Here is a 23400-nt window from a genome sequence, read left to right on the forward strand (position 1 = left end):
ACATAGTAATCAACAAACTGAACTTCTCAATCGAGTATGGTGACTCAGCTCTTATTTCTGATGTGTGAGGTCTCTGCTTCAATCCGCAAGCAAGTAAGTTTATGATGTTTTCTCATTTCTCATCATCGTTTCAAGGGAACGTTAACATTTCCTGAAACTAACACCTAGAATCAAACTCGGGACCATTGCATAGTAATCAACACACGTGTACGATGGCTCAGCGATTGTCTCTAGTGTATGAGGTCACTGCTTCAATCCTCAGTCAAGTAAGTTCATGTTTCGTCCTATCATTTCTCACCGTTTTCGCGGGGACGTTAAATTCAACATTTCCAAGAATCAAACTCGGGACGATTGCAAGGTTCACTCCTAAAGCGGAACAAAAATGCCCCCTAAAAGGGAACGATGTGGACCACTGTATCCATGTTCACCCCTAAAGCGGAACAAAATGGCTCCTAAAAGGGAACGAGGTGGACCACCCAAATTTATAGTAATATATATTAGGGTCCAGTACTATGATACCAAATGTTTAAATTTGGCAATTTCTAAAAAACTTAAGGGGTGGGCCAAGGTATCATTCCCAAAATAAAAAAAATTTCAAGGGGTGCACAAATGTATTTATGTCTTATAATAGGGGATGGACCCCTATACATGACCATATAACCATATAAGATAATAGGACCTCATCCATTGGAATAAATTAGGTCAAAAAACCAAACACGTGATACAACGTATTGCTTACCTTTATATTTTGGCAATTTTATACCCCTAAAAGGGAACGAGGTAGACCACCCAAATTTATAGTGATCTATATTAGGATTTTATACTATTATACCAAATGTTTAAATTGGGCGATTTCCAAAAATTTAAGGGGTGGGCCAATGTACTCCTGCCGGGGTGCACAAATATACCCATGTCTTATGAAAGGTAATTGACCATGTATATGCACATATATCCATATAGGGTAATAACACCTCATCAAAGGGGATAAATTAGGTCAAAAAACCCCGAAATTTGAATTTTTGGCAATTTTTTACCCATGAAAGGGAACGACATAGACACCCAATACTAGTAGAGGTACATACTATGGTCCTAGGCTACCATACCAAATTTTTAGATTTGGCAATTTCCAAAATGTAAGGGGGGTGGTCCTATGTACCCCTGCACCCCTTCGGTAGGTCTACCCATAAAGCCTAACACCACGTGACCCCATGACGTAATGCTAAGGTGTGCGCATGGGTGTATCAAAGGGAACAAAAATAAGGTAAGCTATATATACATCCTATAAGGTAAAAAGGAAATAACATTCTTCAAATTTATAACCATAAAAAGAAACAAATAAACTCATACGTGAAACTGCCCCATAAAGGCGGATCGTAAACTATGTAAACTAAAGGGGCAGGGGCGCAAAATTTCAGTGGCGTCACACTCCAGGGGCGCAAAAGTTAAAATCAAGTAACACAAAATAAGCTATACATACACCTGTACTTCATCATAAGGTAACAATCTCCAAATTTTATACCGTAAAGGGAACAAAATCAACAACCTACCCCATAAAGGCGAACGGGGGTGTGGCCTAGGGGCGCTAAATTGAAAATATATACCGCAAAGTAAACTATACATACACCTATATCCCATTAAAAAGTAACGATCTCCAAAAATTTTATGCCGTAAAAGAAAACAAAATCAACCCCCCTCGGTAAAACTACCCCATAAAGACGTGGGCTAACACCACGTAACCCATAAAGGCGTGGCCTAACATCACGTAACCCAAAAAAAAAAAAGGCATGGCCTAACATCACGTGACCCTATGACGTCATAACATGTAACCCCAAAATGGGCGCCGGGCGCCCGGGGCGCAAAATTTTGGCGGCGGCGGCGGGCTCCATGCTCCAGGGCCTAACATCACGTAACCCAAAAAGGCATGGCCTAACATCACGTGACCCTATGACGTCATAACATGTAACCCCAAAAATGGGCGCCGGGCGCCCGGGGCGCAAAATTTTTGGCGGCGGCGGCGGGCGCCACGCTCTAGGGGGCGGTAAAAATGGCCTCAAGTCCCGCGATTACTACTGCTACTCATGCAAGATAATGCGATGAGACCCTACTTGTAAACCTAATTGTTATAATAACAATAATAATAATAATAATAATAATAGTACTAGTAATAGTATTAATATTATTATAAAAATCGTTTACTTTCCAAATCTCTGACCCTGCCTAAGAGCATGTTTGCATATAGCGGTCAACTGTGCATCTTTTGTCAATGAGTGGACCTAAAGGCCAAATGGGGTGCAAATCTCTCTGAGAGAAATTGAAATAATTTTTTTTAGTTTTACGTCCCACGGTGATGCCGGTTAGGCTAAAGGAGACGGTAATGATGAGAGATGAGTGAAATGGTGGAATGAAGAAAATGGGCCGAAACAGAAGAACCACGAGAAAACCCACGAGCACAGTGTTTGTCCACCACAATGTTCACTTGGCGGGGGCAGAGATCGAACCCAGGACCCCATGCACCAGAGGTGAACGCTCTACCACTGAGCCACCACGCCCCCTATTTACATTAGAATTTGAGGTAATAAAGAAATTGAAGACTTTGGGGCAACCGACCTGTCAAGTCGAAAAAGTGAAAGTATAAAGGAGGTAGGTTCACAAGGGTTTTCTTCATCCGATTTTCTTCAAATTTGGCACATATATACGAGACCGAAAATAAATGCGCACGTGTTTCTTGTTTCTCCCGGAGAAGAGGTTAAGCGAGGCTAAGTGTTGCTTTCAAAAAAGGGTCCCCTTGATTTAAAATGACCGAATTAAAGAAACGAAATTAAGGTTATCTCTGCCGATCCAAAGATAACCTTAAAGTACAAAATACAGGTTTTGTCGTTTTTCAGAAAAAATTTCGAAATGAGAAAAGAACCCTGCACAATATTTATGAAATTGGACTTCGGTGGAATTGTTGAAACTGTGCCATGTTGTAGATATGATGTTGTTGAGAAAAAGTCTCAATGGGCAAAAACGACAAATCATTGGTCGTTTGGCTACCCCGAGGCCACTTTCTTCAAAAAAAAAAAAAAAAAAGCTGAAGAAACGACATTCGAGATTTCGAAAAAAATGACTAAACCGTTATATTGTAAATATTGTGATTCCAAAAAAAGTGGAAATCGGCATAACCACCAATCACTGATTCTTTGACCACTACAGAGCCACTTTTTTGGAAACAGCTAATTATAGTTATATTCTGCATTTCAATGAAAATGGCTGAAACTGTGATGTGTTGTAGATGTTGTGATCCTGAGAAATATCTCAATAAGCATAATTTCCAATAACTGACGGTTTGGTGACTACATAGTCACATTTTTGCAAACAGCAGAACTTAACGTTATTTTGGATTTCATTGGAATTGCTTGAAACATTGTATATATTGCCATTCTGAGAAAAGGTCTTAATGGGCACAACCACTAATCACTGATCGTTTGGGCACTACGAAGTCACTGTTTTGAAAGTAACCGAAAATGTTAATGGCCTGTATTTCGGTAAAAATAATTGAAACTGAGATATGTTGTAGATATTGTGATTCTGACAAAAGGTCTTAATGGGCACAACAACTAATCACTGACCGTTTGTCCAGAACCAGACCACTTTGTTGAAAGTAACCGAAGATGGCCATGTTCTGGATTTCGGCAAAATTACTGAAACTGTGATATGTAGTAGATATTGTGAATCTGAGAAAATGTCGTAATGGGCACAACCAATAATTAATGACCGTTTGGCCACAACCAAGCCACTTTCTTGAAAGTAATAGAAGATGATGATGTGAATTTCGGTAAAAATGACTGAAACTGTCATATGTTGTAGACTTTGTGATTATGAGATAAGCTCTTAATGGGCAAAACCACTAATCATAGACCGTTTGGCCACTACGAGGCCAGTTTCGGAAAGTAACCAAAAATAGTGATGTTGTGGAATTCGGTAAAAATGGCTGAAAGTGTGATATGTTGTAGATTTGGTGATTCTGAGAAAAGGCTATAATAGGCACATTCACTAATCACTGACCGTTTGGTCACTACAAAACATCTTTTTTGAAACCAGCGGAGTAGAAGGTAGCGATATTCTAGTTTTCGGTCAAAATGACAGAAACCGTGATATGTTGTAGATATTTTCATCCTGAGAATAAGTCTCAATGGACACATCCACAAATCATTAATCGTTTGGTCACTACAGGGCCACTTTCCTGAAAACAGCCAAGTGTAACGATTTCTGAATTTCGGTAAGGTTGATTAAATCTAAGATATGTTTATGATCTCATCACGAGTACAGAGCTCTTAATGGACACATTCATCGAATTATGAGACTTTAGCCACTACAGATCCATTTTTTAAACAGCTTTGTATAACGATATTTTGATATCGGTGTAAATGAATGAAACTGCGATATGTTGTAGATATTGTTATCCTGAGAAAAATTGTCTAGGGCTTTCCAGGGTTTTCCTTTGCCCGCAAGATGAATATCTGAATGTTGTCTATTCTTAAACGATGTTGGTCGCTAATTTCCCATCTCTTTTCCGAGTTGTGGGATACTACTTTTCAGGGTTTCATACAATTCTACCAAATTACAGAGTAGCCTTAAATTCTGCTGTTTTAAAAAAATGTGGCCCGTAGGTACCGAATACTCACTGAATGGTGGTTGTATCCATTGAGAGTTTTTCTCAGGATCACAATATCTACAACATATCACAGTTTCAAGTAATTAAACCGATATCCAGATTATCGTTACCTTCTTTTTCTAATTAAAAATTAAAAAAAAACAAGTGGCTCTCCAGTGGCCAAACTGTCATTCTTTCGCGACTGCGCCTATTGGGACCTTTTTTTCAGGATTTAAGTATGTAGAACATATCACGGTTTCAAGCAATTCCACCGAAATCCAGAATGCCGTTACCTTCAGCTTTTTTAAAAGGTGATTCTGTAGTTGTCAAACGGTCAGTGACTAATGGCTGAGCAAATTGAGTCTCTCTCTCACGATCACAATATCTACAACATATCATGGTTTCAAGCAATTCAACCAAAATCCAAAATACCGTTACCTTCAGCTCGTTTTAAAAAAAGTGATCCTGTAGTGGTCAAACGGTCAGTAATTAATGGTTGTGGAAATCGAGTCTGTCTCTCACGATCATTATGTCTACAAAATATCACGGTTTCAAGCAATTCCACCGAAATCCAAAAAACGTTACCTTCTGCTGTTTGCAAAAATGTGGGCGTGTAGTTGTCATACGGTCAGTGATTTGTGGTTGTGCCCATTGAGACTTCTTCCCAGGAACACCATATCTAGAACATACCACGGTTTCAAGCACTTCCACCGAAATCCGATTTCCGTCAGGAATGTGCGGTACCTTTAGCATTTCAAAGGGGCATTGGCTCTGAAACCCTTTTCTCGCAAAACGGCAAAACCCATATTATCTACTGAAATCATCTGTGCATCAGCCATCCATCGCAAGCGTGTTCGAAGTACTAGTATAAAAAGTTCAAAATTGAGCAGATTTTGAAGAAGTTTGAAGTAACCATTTTTCAGATAGACGCATCATTTTTGGTGTTGGAGGTTTTGTGGGTACCCAATAGTATGGTGAGGTCGATACGTACGCACTTTGCAAGATACTGGCACGTATTGGGGAGGCGGAAATGCCATCTTACTACTTGTAAGTTGCGTTCTGCATGGCACACTTGGTTACTAGGCTGATAATATGTGTTGGACACGCACAGTATTGTCATTGATTAGCAAGCGTCCTAAATGCAATGAAGAACGTCTTGGTTCATAATTAGTATTTTTATCGACCTAAAGTATAATAGCTAACAAATCTAGTAACAAAAGTATTGACAGAAAAAAGTATTGAAGAAACAGCACGTTGTACAGTATGTTACAGTATAGAAATTCTGTACTATAAAAAGATGACTATTATTACAAACAAGTTCATAAAATATACAACATAAATAAGGAAAGACTGTATTGATGAATTACTATAACATCAGTCTTGATTAAATAAAAATTGCAAACTGCAGACAGGTAACATTTCGATAAGAAAAAAGAAATTATTCCTTAATATATAAAACATAATGTCAGAATTATTGGACAAATAGTTCACCATGACTCCAAAGAAATGCTACATTTTCAATCGCTGTGTGGTTATAAAAAACGACGTATAAATATATAAAAAATTAATATTATAAAGCACTTACGTTAAAATAACAGTTTCATTATTTGTAATTGTAGATAGGGTACAAAGTCATGCTTTAAAAAGTAAGTTTCTGGTAACAGTTACATTTGATTAACACTATAGTCGAATCGGGGTGGCCAACATATTTAATCAGCCTAACGATTTGGTGTGTTAAACGGGAGACAATTTGAAAGTTTCAAGACACCAATGCCTTTACTATCTTCTCAATAGGTGTCCTTAACTTGTTAATACCTACGATTTAACCTCATTGTGTTGAGCAGCCAAGACACCAACCAGATACTAAAAATAACGCTTCTGTCTCAAACAATGGATACTTGAAACTTTTTAAAAAATCTGTTCAATTTTAAAATTCTAATGCTTTAAATTTAAACACACTTGCGATCGAGGATTTGTCAAGTTGCCTATTTTTTCATATATAAAGAGAAGTAAAATGGATATAGTATCGATATGAAGTCAGAGTAACTCCCCGCGACCTTAGCCCTTCGCTGTCTCACCCTTGTACGTATGCGTTGTTATAATACAAAAAAATGACGTATATTACCACTAAGAAAGAGCAAGAGGGAAATGGAATAAAATGCGTAATTTGTATTATTTGTCAAGATTGTTATATCTTGGGTTCTATGCAGATTGTTCCTAAGCGTCGTGTTAATATCTTTGACTAAAACAGATTACAAACTTCCATATTGATGAGGAGTTAGGTTTAAATAAAATTATATTTCAGAAATTTATTAAAATTGATTAAAATAAAGACAAGAAGATATTATATAATTAAAGACAAGAAATTACAGAATTAAAATAAGGCAAAAAAAGATATTAACAAGATGTTTCAAAATTATGATGAAACTGTTATGTTGTACAAGTTATTGTTTTTGTTTTGTAAGTTTGTAAACAGAGACATGTGGATTTGTAATGTTATGATGAAGAAGGACCACAAATAAGCAAATTGTAGTGTAAGAGTTATTGTAAGAGTTATTTTAAGATTTGTTTGTTAACATCAATACAATTTCTGGGATATGACAAAACTGTCAGATTACGGAGATAGACGTCTGGAGATTTTGTCTATTTGATGATCATTTCAGAAATGTGAATTTCAGCAATGGGATAAGCAAACACGAGAAGTGACATGAATCGAGGTAGCAGTTTAGAAAAAAGTTTTTTTTCAAATAAATACTCTACCAAGGAGGAGACAGGGTTCAGATCAGACGTAGAGATCAGACAGAGAAGGATCAGTCAATCAGACCAGATCAGATCAGCGAAGCAGATAGCGAGGAGTTTACGACAGCGAATAGTCATGGTGGATTATTATCAGTAATCAAGTCTTGTAATTGTTTAAGTTCCAACTTCAAGTAGTTGCATTGATCGTAGTCATCAGGAGTTTCACTAAGCTGCACCTTGTTTCCAGAAGACAACCATCATCTACAACTTAAGAGGCATGTGTTTGCTATCTGATCATCGTTATCAAATAGAGGAAATAATAAGGCTTTGTGAGCTGTAATCTGGTAATGTTTTGCTTATCCCGTACACACCACACACGCACACACCAATGACAATTAATTTAACGAAAATACAGATTTTTAATAATGAAAGTTTGCGTTATATTTGTGTTCTTTAAGATAAGTTTACTAAGAATTTCCTGGACATTTTATAGAATATTTAGAGGAAAATCTCCCTCAGTTTCGAGCTACGCTATTGGTATAAAAGGCACCGAAGAGGGGTTGACAATATTGTAAAACAGCACTAATCTGGATTTTAAATTTGGAAACTTATCCTGCCACGATAAATGTCTTACATACCAGCGTTCCCAAATATGTTCCGAACAAATTTCTCAAAGATCATTTGAATAGAAGGTGAAGGAACAAGATTTTCTACGCAATATAAGATCTGACACCAGTGAATACATTGAATATCGGCAGGAATTAGGAAGGACTAAACAACTCTAGTTCAAAGATTCCTGTTTGTTGTAGTAATGTTCTGCAATTTATTGTTTCATTGTATATTTATTGACTTTTCCTGTGAACGCATTAATAAATATATCGTAACACATGTTGTGTAGAACATGATGACTCAAATTATTTGTCGTCTTAAAAGCTTTCTCTTTATTACCAACTAATTGAAAGTGCACTGGTAACAAGGTTTACTTTCTGTTTAAATTGAACTAAGCCTGAACTTAGATAAAATATATTATAATAAGGTTAGGGATATGTATACCGATTATTCCGCATGATTATTCTTTGTGCACGCAAGTACAATTCCTTTACGAGAGACTTATTCGCCATTCCATGCTTTATCGTCTTCAGAATAACGTGTTACAATGCTATTTTCATCAAATTTAGAATGTTATATATTTAAAAAAATGTACGTTTGTCTTAGAAGCGCAAACAATAGTTTTAATTAGCTTAACATTGCAAATAATTACTAGCAGTTTGTCAGTATAAGTCAACGAATTAATATCTTCATTATTTGAATGACTACTGTGTCTTATAAGGTTGTTAACTATAACATTAATAAATAATTGTAAGTTAGACCTATCATTTACTCAGAGTTTATATTACTAGGAATATCTCCGATATATGTTGCTCTGTTTGGAATCTTCGTAATTTTCAGCACAAAGGCTTCATAAAATATGCATTGCAATACACAATTGAATCGAAATCACTGAAATGAGTCTCAAGTTTGAACCTCGGATCCCTTGTAACGTACAGTAGTCACAAAATCAACAATTAGAGTACTTGTTGACAAGACTGCTAGTATCCTAATACTTCGAATTGAAGGCAATTATTAAACCCAAAGAATATATTAAGAAAGAACAGGAATAAGATCATCATAACACTTTTTGTCATGCTTTTGGCTCTATAAGATTTTTTTTAAATATCTCTGTATTAATCCCACTGAAACAAATAAGTTGTGTACAAACAAAAATTGTTTGTAACTTTTCTAGTTAGCTCAAGTTGACATATGAAAGTAGAGTGCATACATACGTTTCAGGATAGCTATTATCCCTGAAGGAATTTAAATATAACAAAACTGTTAGAATGAATCATTTGTTTCCTTCAAAGCATTACCTTTCAAGAGGTTTTGCACAGGATGAATTACTGAAGCCTCCCACGTGTAATACCTTCAAGTGTGCAAGTCCCTTAATTAAGAGTGACCTTTTCTTGTTGACTGCCTCTTTGGCTATAGTTATTCTCATCGTGATCTTTGGTTCAGTGCGAGTTAAATACAAGAAAGTGGTGAAAAAAGTGGGATTACAATTTCGTTATATCTTATGACACGTTCAACACGGGGCAGAAAAATACGCTTATTCCATTTAAGAAGTAACTAGAGTACAATTTACTGCTCTTATACTAAAATTCTGGGTGTAAGACATTGAAAGGAGGTCATAGTATTTTATTAAGTTCACGAGTAACTAGAATGTAGTGGTAGCCTTGCTTACTAAAACTACATTCACTCCTATTACGTTCAATAGGGTTGGAAGCATTACTATTGTTAGGTCCAAAAAGTCAATTAATTCAAAATTACGCTTAGCACACATAGGGTCTATCTTTATATGTAACATTCTAAGTGTTATCTTAATCCCTAAATCCTTAAATCACTATAGCCACATATCCATTAACATCCCTTTATTCTTAATCTGTACTCGTTCATATACTCATTAAATCATATAGCATATGTATCTTAATATCTTACTCTTAATAATCAAAATTTGTATCGTGTTAATCCTCTTCCTAGTATTTCAATAATCTTCGTAAAACTAACTCAATATGTATCTCAATCTAACACTTAAATCTTATATCATATACCATAATATGTGTACATACAAATTCCTCTTTTTCCTAACGGACAGTGTCAATTAATGAGCACTTTGTGCCCTCTTATATTCCAAAATTTTCCTGCCTTTACGTGAAACAGAACCTCGCCCTTCGAAAAACATTTAAACTACTATAGATAATACTTAAGAATCCGAATAAAGTTCCTTTCATACCATCTTGCAATCAGAAAGTCAATCTGTGCCTGCATTTCGTTTTGTTTTTCCATGAGATGTTTAATTAACACCTCTAAATCAGGCGTCCTGTCCGACTTAACAATATTCTTCTCAGCTGCAGCATCCTCATATCTTATGTTCCTGGGGTTCCTAGATGTTGCCTTCTAACTTCTCTCCTTACTTTTATTGAACCATTTTTTCCACACATGTTTCGATCTCTTTGTGGACTCATCTAACTTGTCCTGCATAATGCCCAAAGTCTGGTACTGATCAATGCTTCCTTCGACAAACTCATGCATAGGTACTTGTGGCCTCTCAGCTATTAACTCATCTGACAATTCTTTCTAACGTACGAATTGTCTGCTTTCTTCGGGTCTGTCTGATCATAGAATACTAATTCAAACATTCCTTCTTGAAACTCACTGACAGATAATGAATGCTGATCGCTTGTCCCACCTGATACTGAATATACATGCATTATATTTGCCAAGTTGATTAGTTCTTGCTGTTCCTGACTTGTTCCATCCTGATCCAATGCTAGTGCTTGTTGCTGATTAGACTGGGAAGTAAATGTATTGTAACGACATGCCAATGCAAAATGATTGATCCGACCACATTTTAAACATTGTTTTCCCCATGCCGGACATGCTCCGCTTTCATGATTCAATCTACAATAACCACAACGAGAAGCTTTTGGTGATTCTTTCGATGCTCCCGAACGTGAGCTGGACGTTGACAAGGACCTACTTTTCATTTTCGAGAATCGATCTCTGGTAGTTTGCATTGCATTTAAGACATTATTCCTGTTAGGCTTGTATAAACTCAATTGATGTTCTGTACTTTCCATTTGGAGAGCTATGTCTATTACATTTTGAAATGTTAATTCTTTGGTGTTAAGCAGTTTACGGCGTATTGATTCGTCGGCAACTCCGAACACAAATTGGTCTCTCAGATTTTCATCTGGGCAACACTTAAATTCACAATAAGAAGATTGCTTCTTAAGCTCCAGGACAAAACAAGTTATTGATTGATAAGGCTTCTGTCGCAATGTATGGAATTGATAACGCTCAGATATTATGTTCACTTTAGAAGCATAGTAAATTTTCACTTGTTCGTTAAGTTCTGTGTATGATTTTTCAGATGGAGAATCCGGCCAACAGATATTGCATAACTGTTCATAAGCCTCGGCACCCATTACCGTTATAAATGTTGACACTTTCCTTTCTTCTTGAATTTGTGAGGCTATAAAGAAGTGTTCGAACCTGTCCAAGTATAACTGCAAATTATCAGTCTCAACATTGAATGCAGGAAAATTGGAAATTGTTGACATTGTGATATGTAAACTTCTTATCCTACCGACTGCGCCAAAATTGTTAGGTTCAAAAAGTCAATTAATTCAAAATTATGCTTAGCACACTTATATCTTTATATGTAATAATCTAAGTGTTATCTTAATCCCTAAATCCTTAAATCACTATAGCCACATATCCATTAACATCCCTTTATTCTTAATCTGCTTCTCGTTCATATACTCATTAAATCATTTAGCATATGTATCTTAATATCTTACTCTTAATAATCAAAATTTGTATCGTGTTAATCCTCTTCCTAGTATTTCAATAATCTTCGTAAAACTAATTCAATATGTATCTCAATCTAACACTTAAATCTTATATCATACCGTAATATCTGCACATACAAATTCCTCTTTTTCCTAACGGACAGTGTCATTTAATGAGCACTTTGTGCCTTGTTATATTCCAACAACTATATGTCATAGATGTTGGAAAAATATTTACAAAATAAGTAATTTCTGTTATATACAATAGTTATAGAAAAAAATACGAGATGAGCTATTTTATCACAATGTAAAATGCGATCTTAAAATAGAACGGGTTCTACGGGGTACTCATTTTACCATAAATGGTAGATACTAATGGCATCGAATATCATGTAGAAGTGGAAAATCGACTCCATGCTATCAAAAAGTGCTGGGAAAAATGTGCAATTTATCACAAAGTCAGGAGCGTACTACTAAAAATTTGCATAGCTTAAACAGAGCTTTTATGATGTTAATTTAATTCAAACGTGTATCGAAGGAAATAGTATTTTTATTTATGTCAACGAGTTCAATGTCCCTAAGGATAGGACAATTATGTTTTTTTTTTTGTATAAACCTCTACTTAAAATAGCTGACACGTGTTTAATGCTTTTGAAAATTGACGAGAGAAAGGGGTAAATTTCCATAATGGCTTTATCAGTATACAAAACTCGCATAGACGCATATGTTACGGATTAAACATTAAAATGTAGGTATACGTCTTATATATCCTCTGTATTGAAAAGAGTAGTTAAACTTCCAAAAACTAATTCGAATGTATGGTAGATGAATGAGGAAATAAAACATTATCAGTATTCGACTGAGAAAATAAAATATTACGTGATTTTACTATTCCATAAACAATGCCCAGTTGTTGAATCACCTTCAGAAGATTCAGGTCGCTCACATTGCAGGAAAAAGTGAAAAAAAGCGTGCCTCTGAAATGTCTTTTCTGATACGGTATTCACTAGGATATTTGAAGTGGTCAGAGGAGGGATGAATCAAGTAACGTTAATAGTATGCAAACTAGGCATGTCTTAAAAAAAACATTTAATTACCTGCAAATATTTTACACTTATTTCACCTAACAATAGTTATTTACAAAATATAGAAATGAAAAGTTGATTCTTTTAATCTCTGAAAGGAGATTCAAGTATAGACGTTAAAGGTAAATTATATCCGAAACAATATAGTTTCGTTTCAGAGTTTGAAACTCTAATCGAATTTGAAACTATGGCAACTTAATATTCAATTTAGAATTATAATATTCCATACAACTGCTTACAGCACGTTATGATTTGTGGTCGTGTTTTTGTTAAGGTTTGATATTTTTTTTATCTAGCACCAATATGATGCTCACCTTTTGATTCCTCTGTGTATCTCTCTCTCTTTTCCCTGCTATGCCACTACAAATTCGATCCCATCAGACCTACAACCACTTTCGACCGGCGCTGGGAAAGGTAGGTATGAGTATAAGTACCGTTGAATCCTTGTACGCATTTGGTGATTTTACTCGATGTGTACAACAAATTATAATGATTTGGCAAACAAATGTAATTTTACCACATAGTATTTAACACACACTTACACACACACGCATATATATATATATATATATATATATATATGCCTATTAACTTATTAAACGGAAACACTTTTAAAAACTCTTTAATCACACATAATTTAATCTTGCTTTTTTGATTTGACATAAAGTAATATTGTTCTTTTCTCACGAAGTAGATTATCATATACTATTAACAATATGTAGTTGGCTACTGTTTTGCAATGTTGTTTTGTAAAACTTACAACAATCTTCGACCTGTCAATCCACTCTGATGCGGTCGTTGTTTTAGTGTTGATTCACACGCAGTTATAAGAAAGTCCGCAGGTGGTTATGAATACTGGTCAGCAGTGATCCACATCACGTGATACGCGTCCTCTTCTTCGATCCTTGAATTTCCTTTTGATATCTCACACAATACATAGTTCCTTGATATATATATTTACATTGATATAAATATATTGATATATATATATATATATATATATATATATATATATATATATATATATATATATATATATACACACATCAGCTAATGATTATGACATCAAACACTATTCGAAGCTTTGTTGCACCCACTGGAAAACGTGAAGTATATTAATATTTATTTGCATATATTGTAATTCTAGACTGTTCCCATAATGCCCACCGACATCGATTTTACAAAATTTGAGAAACAAATTTCACTTTTTATTTTCTGGTCAATTTAAAGGCATTTTGTTATATTACCATTAAGAAACCCATATACATCATATTATGAATCAATCATTATGGAACACTTTCTTGTGTTACATGCAGCAGTGGTACCAATCTTTGAAAGTTTCATTAACAACTTTTTTTTAACTGATTTTGTAAGTAATGGTGCATAAAATATAAAGGTACAACAAGATTTTCTCTCTCTCTCTCTCTCTCTCTCTCTCTCTCTCTCTCTCTCTGTGTGTGTGTGTGTGTGTTTCTAGTTTCCGGCGTAAGCGTGTGTATACTACCAAGTATACTTTCGTGTGTACTTAGGCTAGTGTGTGTCTATGGCTGGGGTATATGAAGTATTAATTGGGATCGCGTATTGGAACTTATCGATATTAGTACATACATACGAGCGGCTTTTACTTCACTCAATAACTTTGGACAAATGCGAATTTTTTAATTCTGCTTTGTGTAATAAATAAGTAGAGTGATTACTGGCTGTCTAAGTGGTAGCCCCCTACCAACATGTCCAATTCAAGCACAAATTGTCGCAATCGTTTGTACATCGTTTGTACAGAAATGTGCAGGCGAAATTTTCGTTTGTACAAAATTAGGGTCGCCGCCGGAAAGAAAACAAAGTGGGGGCTGTCGAAGTAGTAGTCCCCATGTCCAATTCAATCACAAATTATCACAATCGTTTGTACATCGATTGTATAGAAATACACAGGCCAAATTTTCGTTTGTACACAATGAGGGGCGCCGCCAGAACGAAGACAAAGTGGGGGGCTGTCTAAATGGAAGCACCCCACCATGTCCAATTCAATCACAAATTGCCGCAATCGTTTGTATGTTGTTTGTACAGAAATGTGAAGGCGAAATTTTCCTTTGTACACAATTAGGGGCGCCGCCAGAACAAAACAAAGTGACGACTGTCTGAATGGTGCCCCCACGTATCCAATTCCATCACAAATTATATCAATCATTTGTACATCGTTTGTACAGAAATGTGCATTCAAAATTTTCGTTTGGAGACAATTAGGGGCGCCGCCAGAACGAAAACAATGTGGGGGACTATATAAATGGTAGAAATATTAAAAAATGATGTCACATACTATGGAGTATTTTTCTAACAAGACTTTGTTCACACTATTGTGTCGATTGGTATGTTCACACTATCGTCTGATCACTATATTGATCTTATTCTAACGATAATGGAATTAAATGTTTTTTGCTTTTTGTTTTTATATTTATATTTATACTTACAATCATTATTGCTGAGTTAGTTTACCATTCCTCGGCTCTTATTATTAAATTTATTCATTATTTCTTACGTGAGCTGAATCCTTATGAGAAAATGCATTTTTTCTTTCTAACTTGCACAGAAACCGTTATTCTCATCCTGTAAAGGAAATTTATAAGTGAAAGACATAACAAATTCATAAAGTAGGGTGTTAGAAGCAAATTACAGTATCTTGTTTTTTTTTTGAACATCTTTATTAAACTCATTTTGCAGAAACTATAGAATGCATCGTGAAATATTTTGGTGCATTCAACATTCTGATTTACGACTAGGGTTGCTAACTGGCTGGTATTTGCTGTGATTTTGATTAAGGCCGGTGACCGGTACAAACTTCTTATTAGCCCCCTTCTTACCAGTATTTTGGAATCTGCAATCCAGAATATAACATTGAACTCCGACATTTTTCACCAGTGCCTTTACAAGACAATTTCCGTTGTATTATACATTATCGATATATTTTTTAATCTATGGCAGTTATTTTTATTTATTTAACATAAGAAATTTGATAACACTTAGATTTTATTGTAAAAGAATTTAATACGTTTGTTGAAAGTAGAAATTGACTATTTAAAACAATTTCGTTTGTTTGAAGTGTAAGTTTATTGAGTAAATTTCATTTTATGAATCAACTATTGTTACATTGAGATTAATATCCAGTATTATTCATCTGTTTCGATAATTTTAAAGAAGTGACAATTGCTGGTAAATACAATAACGATCAATACAGTCTTCAGTTTCTCATTTGTACAGAGAATTTTGCGGGTTTGCCGGTAATTTTGTTTTCCTGATTTGGCAACGTATTTACGAGGTTTCGTTTCAACTCTGCTACGTAGTGGCTCAGTATTGACAATTCGCAAGCAAATAAGTATTTAAGGCTACCATACGTCCCTGTTTCTTAAAATTTGTGCCGGTGTGCAGACATTTTCCTTCATGTCCTGTTTTTTTATTATTATTAATTACATATGAAAATTTCTAAAAAGATAATAAAATCGACTTATTTCTTTTGCTTTCGATTCTGACAATACTATAGGAACAATTTCATTCCATTTTTTATTATTATTTCAATCGCTGCTTCCCCGGATATAACATGCAATGTTTAAATCCTACTAAGTGTCACTCTGAACACTAAAAGTAAGAATGTATACCCCGAGGTGGCAACAAATTCTTGTATCCTTGGAGATGAACCCCGAAAACACATTTTTTTCTGCTTCAGAAAAACAATTATGCAAATTGCTTTCTTTTAGTTCGCATTTTAGGTTAACAAAAATAAATCAGTCCATTGAAATTTTGAAACAACTTCATAAAACTGGATGTTTTTCTTTATAGACATGAAGAGCATGTGAGGTTGTATGTTTAATAATATTGAAAATATAAATTTGCCTAAATATTGTATGCTCACTTATTGCGTTTATATTGTATAACAGCTTCAAGCTTCTATAATAATGCTACAGTAAAATTTGAGAGGTAAAATTAATACTAAATGCAATTTTTACTACTAATTTGTAAGATGTCCCTTTTTTTGTTTTCAAAAAATATGGTAGCCTTAAAGTATGCTAAACCATAAAATATAAATTGTACTGTAAATTTTACCCCTCTGATAGTGCTCTCAAACTGGTCGGGTTACGGATCGGTCGGGTCGGGTTGTCGGGTCGGGTCAGTCGGGTCGGCTAAAGTCGAGTTGTCGGATCGGGTCAGTCGGGTTAGCTCGTGTCGGGTCACTCGGATAGGGTCGTCACATTCTTCACTTATTTTGAAATACTATAAGGAGCTTTGATTTAGAATTCAATTCGAAGTTGGTCAATGAATGATAATTGTGACTAATTGTAGGTGAAATAGTAATAAAATTTTAATTTAACCCTATATTAACTAATTGGCATTGTAATTTTAATTACCATTACCATTTTAATTACCATGGCGGATCCAATAGTGTTTCTCATCTAAGGAGTAGAATGGTGTCCTGGGTCATCCTAGCCACATGGGGCTTAGCGTTGCGTTGTAACAGGGGGATCCCTTTGCGATTCAGAAGTGCTGGATCCAGAGAGTTACAGTACACAGTTGCATTGATGATCTGACCAGCTGGTAGCAGTTCCCGATGGACAATGCCGCGAGCAGTCCACCAGATGCACAGGAGAACCTTATTCTGGTGTAGTGCTGGCTTGGACTTTTTGAACTGGTTCATGGGAAGCTAACAAACGATGACGGCGCCGTGGAGCTTCGTACAGTACCCACTTCCCATCACATGTTAACACCCTCTCCAGAAATTGCTCCTTTCTCAGACGAGACACCAAAGAAAGACAGGTGTCTGCTCGCGTTGCTTTCTGGCCCCAAGTCAAATCATGTAGCACCCACCAACCAAACTTGCAGTGCTTCCCAAGCTGATGGTGGTGGTGCCAAATGGTTTTTCCACTCACACTGAATTGTACTACCAGTTCCTCACGTGTCTGTCTTTGCCTCAATTGCTGCCTGAAGATCTTTATTTTGAACATCTGTTTGTCTTCGGCACGTGGTGCGTCTTCGAGTATTTCGTCACCGTCCTTAAACCGTCCTACCGCTCCACTCTCCGGGCAGTCACGACACCCCCACCAAAGGTCTGTCATATCTTCCGCCCCTGGAGCAGCAATTTGAACACGTACAGCTAACAAGCCCTTATGACGCTCTGTGAAGGTCCCATGTTCACTCTACCCTTACGCACGTTCACGGTGTATTTGAACAGGTAGTATGATGGATATACTTACTACTGTTGCTCACGAAACCAGGTTTGCGGCATTCTCGTCTCGAAAATGTGTCGTAAAGGTAGTCTCGTTTCGAAAAGTGTATATGTTTCTATTGAAAGAGCTCTGCCTCATCTCGTACCCCTTCATGAAAATTCTGTCTCATCTCGTCTCGTCCAACATCTGAACTTCGCCTTATCTCTATTCGCATTCAACTCACGGTGTGTGGGGCAATTGAAGACAGACCTCCCCAAAAAGAGACAGAACTTTCTTGGTCAATTTCAGATTATTATTATTATTATTATTATTATTATTATTATTATTATTATTATTATTAATAATAATAATAATAATATTATGGCTGCGATACTGATTTGACCTTCGAAGTTGATTGCCTAAATTTTAACCTTGGAAATTTGGATGTGGAGGAAAGTAAAGAAGGTTAGCAGGGTAGAGAAGAAAACGAATTAGGAAATGCTGTAAAAATGCAAAAGACGAGAGCAATATTGGAGGATATAAGGAAGCGACAAAATGGACGGATCTCTAGTTTCGATCTTGCTAAGGGATTGCATTCTGAGAGTTGTAGTAAAGGGGGTGATATCAGGAGAGCGAGAGCAGTGGCGTATTTAGGGGGAGGCTTCCGGGCTTAAGCCCCCCCGAAATCTTACTTACTATACTAAAGTATATGAAATATCTTGCAGAATTTTCACATCTTCAGGCAAAGCCCCCCCGGAAGTTAGCAAAGCCCTCCCCTAACGAAATCGTAAAAAACTCACTGAGCGAGAGTGTGTAAGAAGGTTGCAATTGATAGACTGTAATAAGGAAGGTGGAATATTATGTTGGGTTGCGAGGAAGATATTAGCGGGAAATCGCAAAAATGGAAGTTTCTTACCTAGTTCACGGAAACTGGCATGCCATTAATGGCAGAACACTGAGGAGGAGCAGAAGGAGGAGGATAATTATACTACAAATAAAAAAGCTGAAACAATGGTTTATGCATACGAATTGGCCAGCATTTTTTTCTGACGGCAGCTTTGTAAGGTTCTAGTTCTCTCAAACTGGTTAGATTGTAAGGTCAGGTCACTCGGGTCACTTCAGGTCAGCTCGGATCGAGTCAATCGGGTCGGATTGTTGGGTCGGGTTATTCGGGTCGAGTCAGTCAAGTCGGGTCACCGGTCGGGCCGGGTCGGTCTTCAACACATAAAATTTCCACGAAAATTACAATATATCACGGTTAATACCTCATTGGACTTCCAATAAAACATTTTCAATGATGTGTGCACCATGTCGCCATTTTTGTATGGAGGAATTTCTAGATGGATTTTGTGGGAATTTGATGGAGTGTAGATTTCTGTGTGAATGTGTGTGTGATACCTTACAGGATACAAGATACCGGGGAAGTGTGTAAATAAACCTGACAATTTCTCTTATGTATGTGGTTTGCTGACATTTAAATCGCAACATCGATGTTTTACTCCACTTGTGAGGAAGTGTTATCAGTTATATTCTGGTTGCTGTAAAGGAGAGCAAGATAAGAATTTCGTTCCTTACTACATTTGTTGTACTTGCGTGAAACGTCTGACTGGGTGGGCAAATGGTGAACGAAACATGAACTTCGCAGTACCGATGATCTGGGGGGAAACAAAAGATCATTTTTCAGACTGCTACTTTTGTATGACCCAGATAAAAGAAATAACCAGTAAATCTAACCACACAGTACAGTACCCTAGTTTGCCATTAGCAATTAGGCCAGTTCCACACAGTGCAAAATTACTTGTACCAGTACCTCCTCCTCATCTTACGGTAAATGAGTATTACGTACTTGAGGCAACTACTGAAGTTCCAAATGAAAAAGATGATCCTACTTATGTAGGAAAGACATCTACATTGGATCCCTATCTGATAACTCAGGGTGAACTAATTGACCTCGTACGGGGTTTAAAAATCTCCGAAATACAGACAGAATTTCGTGCTTCTAAACGTAAAGGCTGGAATCTGCTCCATCGTGACACTGAAGTGTGTATTTTTGGGAACCTTCATACAGAGTTTCAAAACTATTATTCTCAAGAAAATGATTTAGTGTATTGTAATAATGTCTGTGGTGTGATAGATACACTTGGACATGCACATATAAGTACAGAGTCGAGATTGTTTATTGACTCTTCCAAAACTAGTTTTAAACATATCCTTTTGCATAATGGCTACAAATTTCCTTCAGTGCCTTTGGCTTATGCAACTAATATGAAAGAAGCCTTTGAAAACATCGAAATAGTGTTAGAAAGAATTCAGTATGAGAAATACAAGTGGACCGTTTGCTGTGATTTAAAAGGCATTTCTTTGTTAATGGGTTTGCAGCTTGGTTATACTAAATATTGTTGTTTCCTCTGCGAATGGAACAGCAGGACCAAAGCGGAATATTACATAAAGAGGGAATGACCAACACAAGTATTAACTCCTGGACAGAAGAATGCTGTTTATTCTTCACTGGTGAGCCCTGATTAGACAATTCTATCTCTTCTTCACATAAAGTTGGGGCTCTTCAAAAACTTTGTTAAGGCAATGGTCAAAGGTAATGCAGGATTTTGTTACCTCAAGGAAACATTTCCTCGGGTTAGTGACGCTAGGGATTTTTGTAGGCCCCCAAATAAGATGTTTGATTCGCGACCAAAAATTTGAGGATCTCTTAACTCTGGTTGAGAAAGCAGCTTGGTGTTCATTTACATATTTAACAGAGATTATTTTAGGAAACAAGAAAGCCCCAAATTACCGTGAAATTGTGAGTGATTTCCTGCAATCATTCAAAGAAATGGGTTGCAACATGTCCCTAAAAGTTCACGTTCTAGACTCCCACCTGCATTTCTCTCCTGAAAACCTTGGTGCTGTTAGTGATGAGTATGGGGAACGTTTTCATCAGGACATTTCCTCCATGGAGAAGAGGTACCAGTGAAGTGGAGTTCAAAAATGCTAGGTAATTACTGTTGGACACTTAAAAGAGATGTTCCAGAAGCCAAACACAGAAGTAAGTCGACAACTAAAACATATTAGTTGAGGTAAGTAAGTGTCCATTTATTAAGAAGATACCACTCAATTCTTTTGTATTATTTATTAAGTAGATATAATTTGTTGACACGGTGTATACATCATTGAAAATATGTTTTGTTTCAAATCCAATAAGATATAAACCGTGCTTATATTGTAATTTTCGTGGAAGTTATATGTGATTTTATCTGCACTAATGAATATTTAAAATGAACAGTACACGTAGCATATTTTCTTTTTATATAAATATGTTTATTTCTCTAGGAAGAATAATGCTATTCTTATGAAACTTAGAGGGCTTACTAAGTATAAACCAAGCTAACATACAGTAAAATTTGTGCGTGTATATACCTAAGGAACCCGAGCTACCGGTATGAAAATGTTAAAAAAAATAGGGGAAATTTCCCGAAAACCCCTCTGTCACGGGAGAACTGAGGGTGATGGAGAAAAACAGATTACAGATTCGAATTCTACGTGAAAAGTTCTATTTGAATCAGGTATTCTCTTCCGTGTGCCAGAGAAAACTTTTTTTTGGCGACTAGTGTAATAGGTACCCTTTTCAATCTCAGCAACCGTTATTCAAACCGGTTAACGTTGATCGCAGATATTGAAAATACTCACATCCGTATATTATTTAATACAAACGAAAATTTTACCTGTACATTTCTGCACAAACGATGTATAAACGATCTCGAGAATTTGTGGTTCAATCGAACGTTGTAGGCCTAGCACTTAGACAGCTCCCCTTTCTTTTCGTTCTGTCGACGCACTTGATAACGTAGAAACAAAACTTTCGCCTGCCATTACTGTAGAAACGATGTAAAAACGATTGAAATAATTTTCTTTGGAATCGTACGTGGGGAGCTGCTACCAATTAGGCAGCCTATATCTTGTTATCGTTTTGGCGCGCCCCTAATTGTGTACAAACGAAAATTTCGCCTGCAAATTTCTTTACAAAGACATACAAACAAGTGCGACAGTTTGTGGTTGAACTGAACATGGTGCGAGGGGTACCATTTAGACAGCCCTCCACTTGTTTTCGTTCTGGCGGCGTCCATACTTGTGTACAAACGAAAATCTCGCCTGCACATTTCTGTACAAACGATGTACAAACGATTGCAATAATTCGTGATTGAATTGGATATGGTGGAGGGGCTACCATTTAAACAGTCCCCCACCTTTTTGTTCTGGCGGCGCCCCTAATTGTGTAGAAACGAACATTTCACTTTCACATTTCTGTACAAACGGTGTAGAAACGATTGCGACAATCTGTGATTCAATTGGACATGGTAATGGGCTCACTTACACAGCCCCCACTTTGTTGTTGTTCTGGCGGCGCCTTTAATTGTGTACCAACGAAAATCTCGCCTTCACATTTTTGTACAAACCATTGTACTTCACATTTTTGTACTGAGACCATTTCCGATTGACTTTGATAGGGGGCTGTCTAAATGGGGGTCTTCTTTTCATCTCTAGCGTAATGAAATTATTCCACCAGAAAATCTGTAATCAGCACTGTCAGTAGCTACGTCCTCGACTAATATACATTTTCAAGTATAGTTTTATTTTCGTATTTTTTTTCAACAGTTAACCAATTTAAACCGTATTATAATTCAAAGTACTTATCATATTTCTATCGTAAACATGAATATGTAGTCAACTTCTTAAATACTTCGCTCCGCAGGAACCCGTTCAGCGTTGCAACAAGAAAAAACATGCTTAGCGCCTCGCAAATGACAAAGGAAAAAAAAAGAAAAGCAAAAGCAGCACAGCAGTGCCTTATCGCAGTCAGAGCTGACAACATAGTTTCGGTCGTTACTTACGCCAATAGACCAACAAGCGGTGGACAAGAATTACACAATTGCAATGTACGTTGTGGCACAGCAGCACTACAGGCGGAATGTGCACGAACTACAAATGAATATGATTCTTACAAGTATCAGTCACTGATGCACCCTCTTCACATTCTACACGTGTATTTTCTCCCACTATCTGACCTTGACAAGCACAAGTACCAGGCTTTCCGAGTTCATAACCATTAACTGTTTGTGTGTAGAGTACGTTTTCAGTTCTTCGAATGACTATACACGCGAAGAACAAGGGTGATGATCGGAGTACCGTATACGGCAGTCGGAAACACTCGGTAGCAATAATAAATGTAAAATACAAATATAGAGCCTTGACAATGCCGTGATGATTTATATATAAATATATATATACGAGGAAGTTGAAAATTATGTCTATATTCAGGATAACTCACTTTTCGTAATGCTCTACAAATTAATACTTAGACAACAAGG

This window comes from Thermobia domestica, chromosome 1 (genome assembly GCF_964235325.1).
Source record: "Thermobia domestica chromosome 1, izTheDome1.hap1.1, whole genome shotgun sequence".
In the NCBI taxonomy this organism is placed as follows: domain Eukaryota; kingdom Metazoa; phylum Arthropoda; class Insecta; order Zygentoma; family Lepismatidae; genus Thermobia; species Thermobia domestica.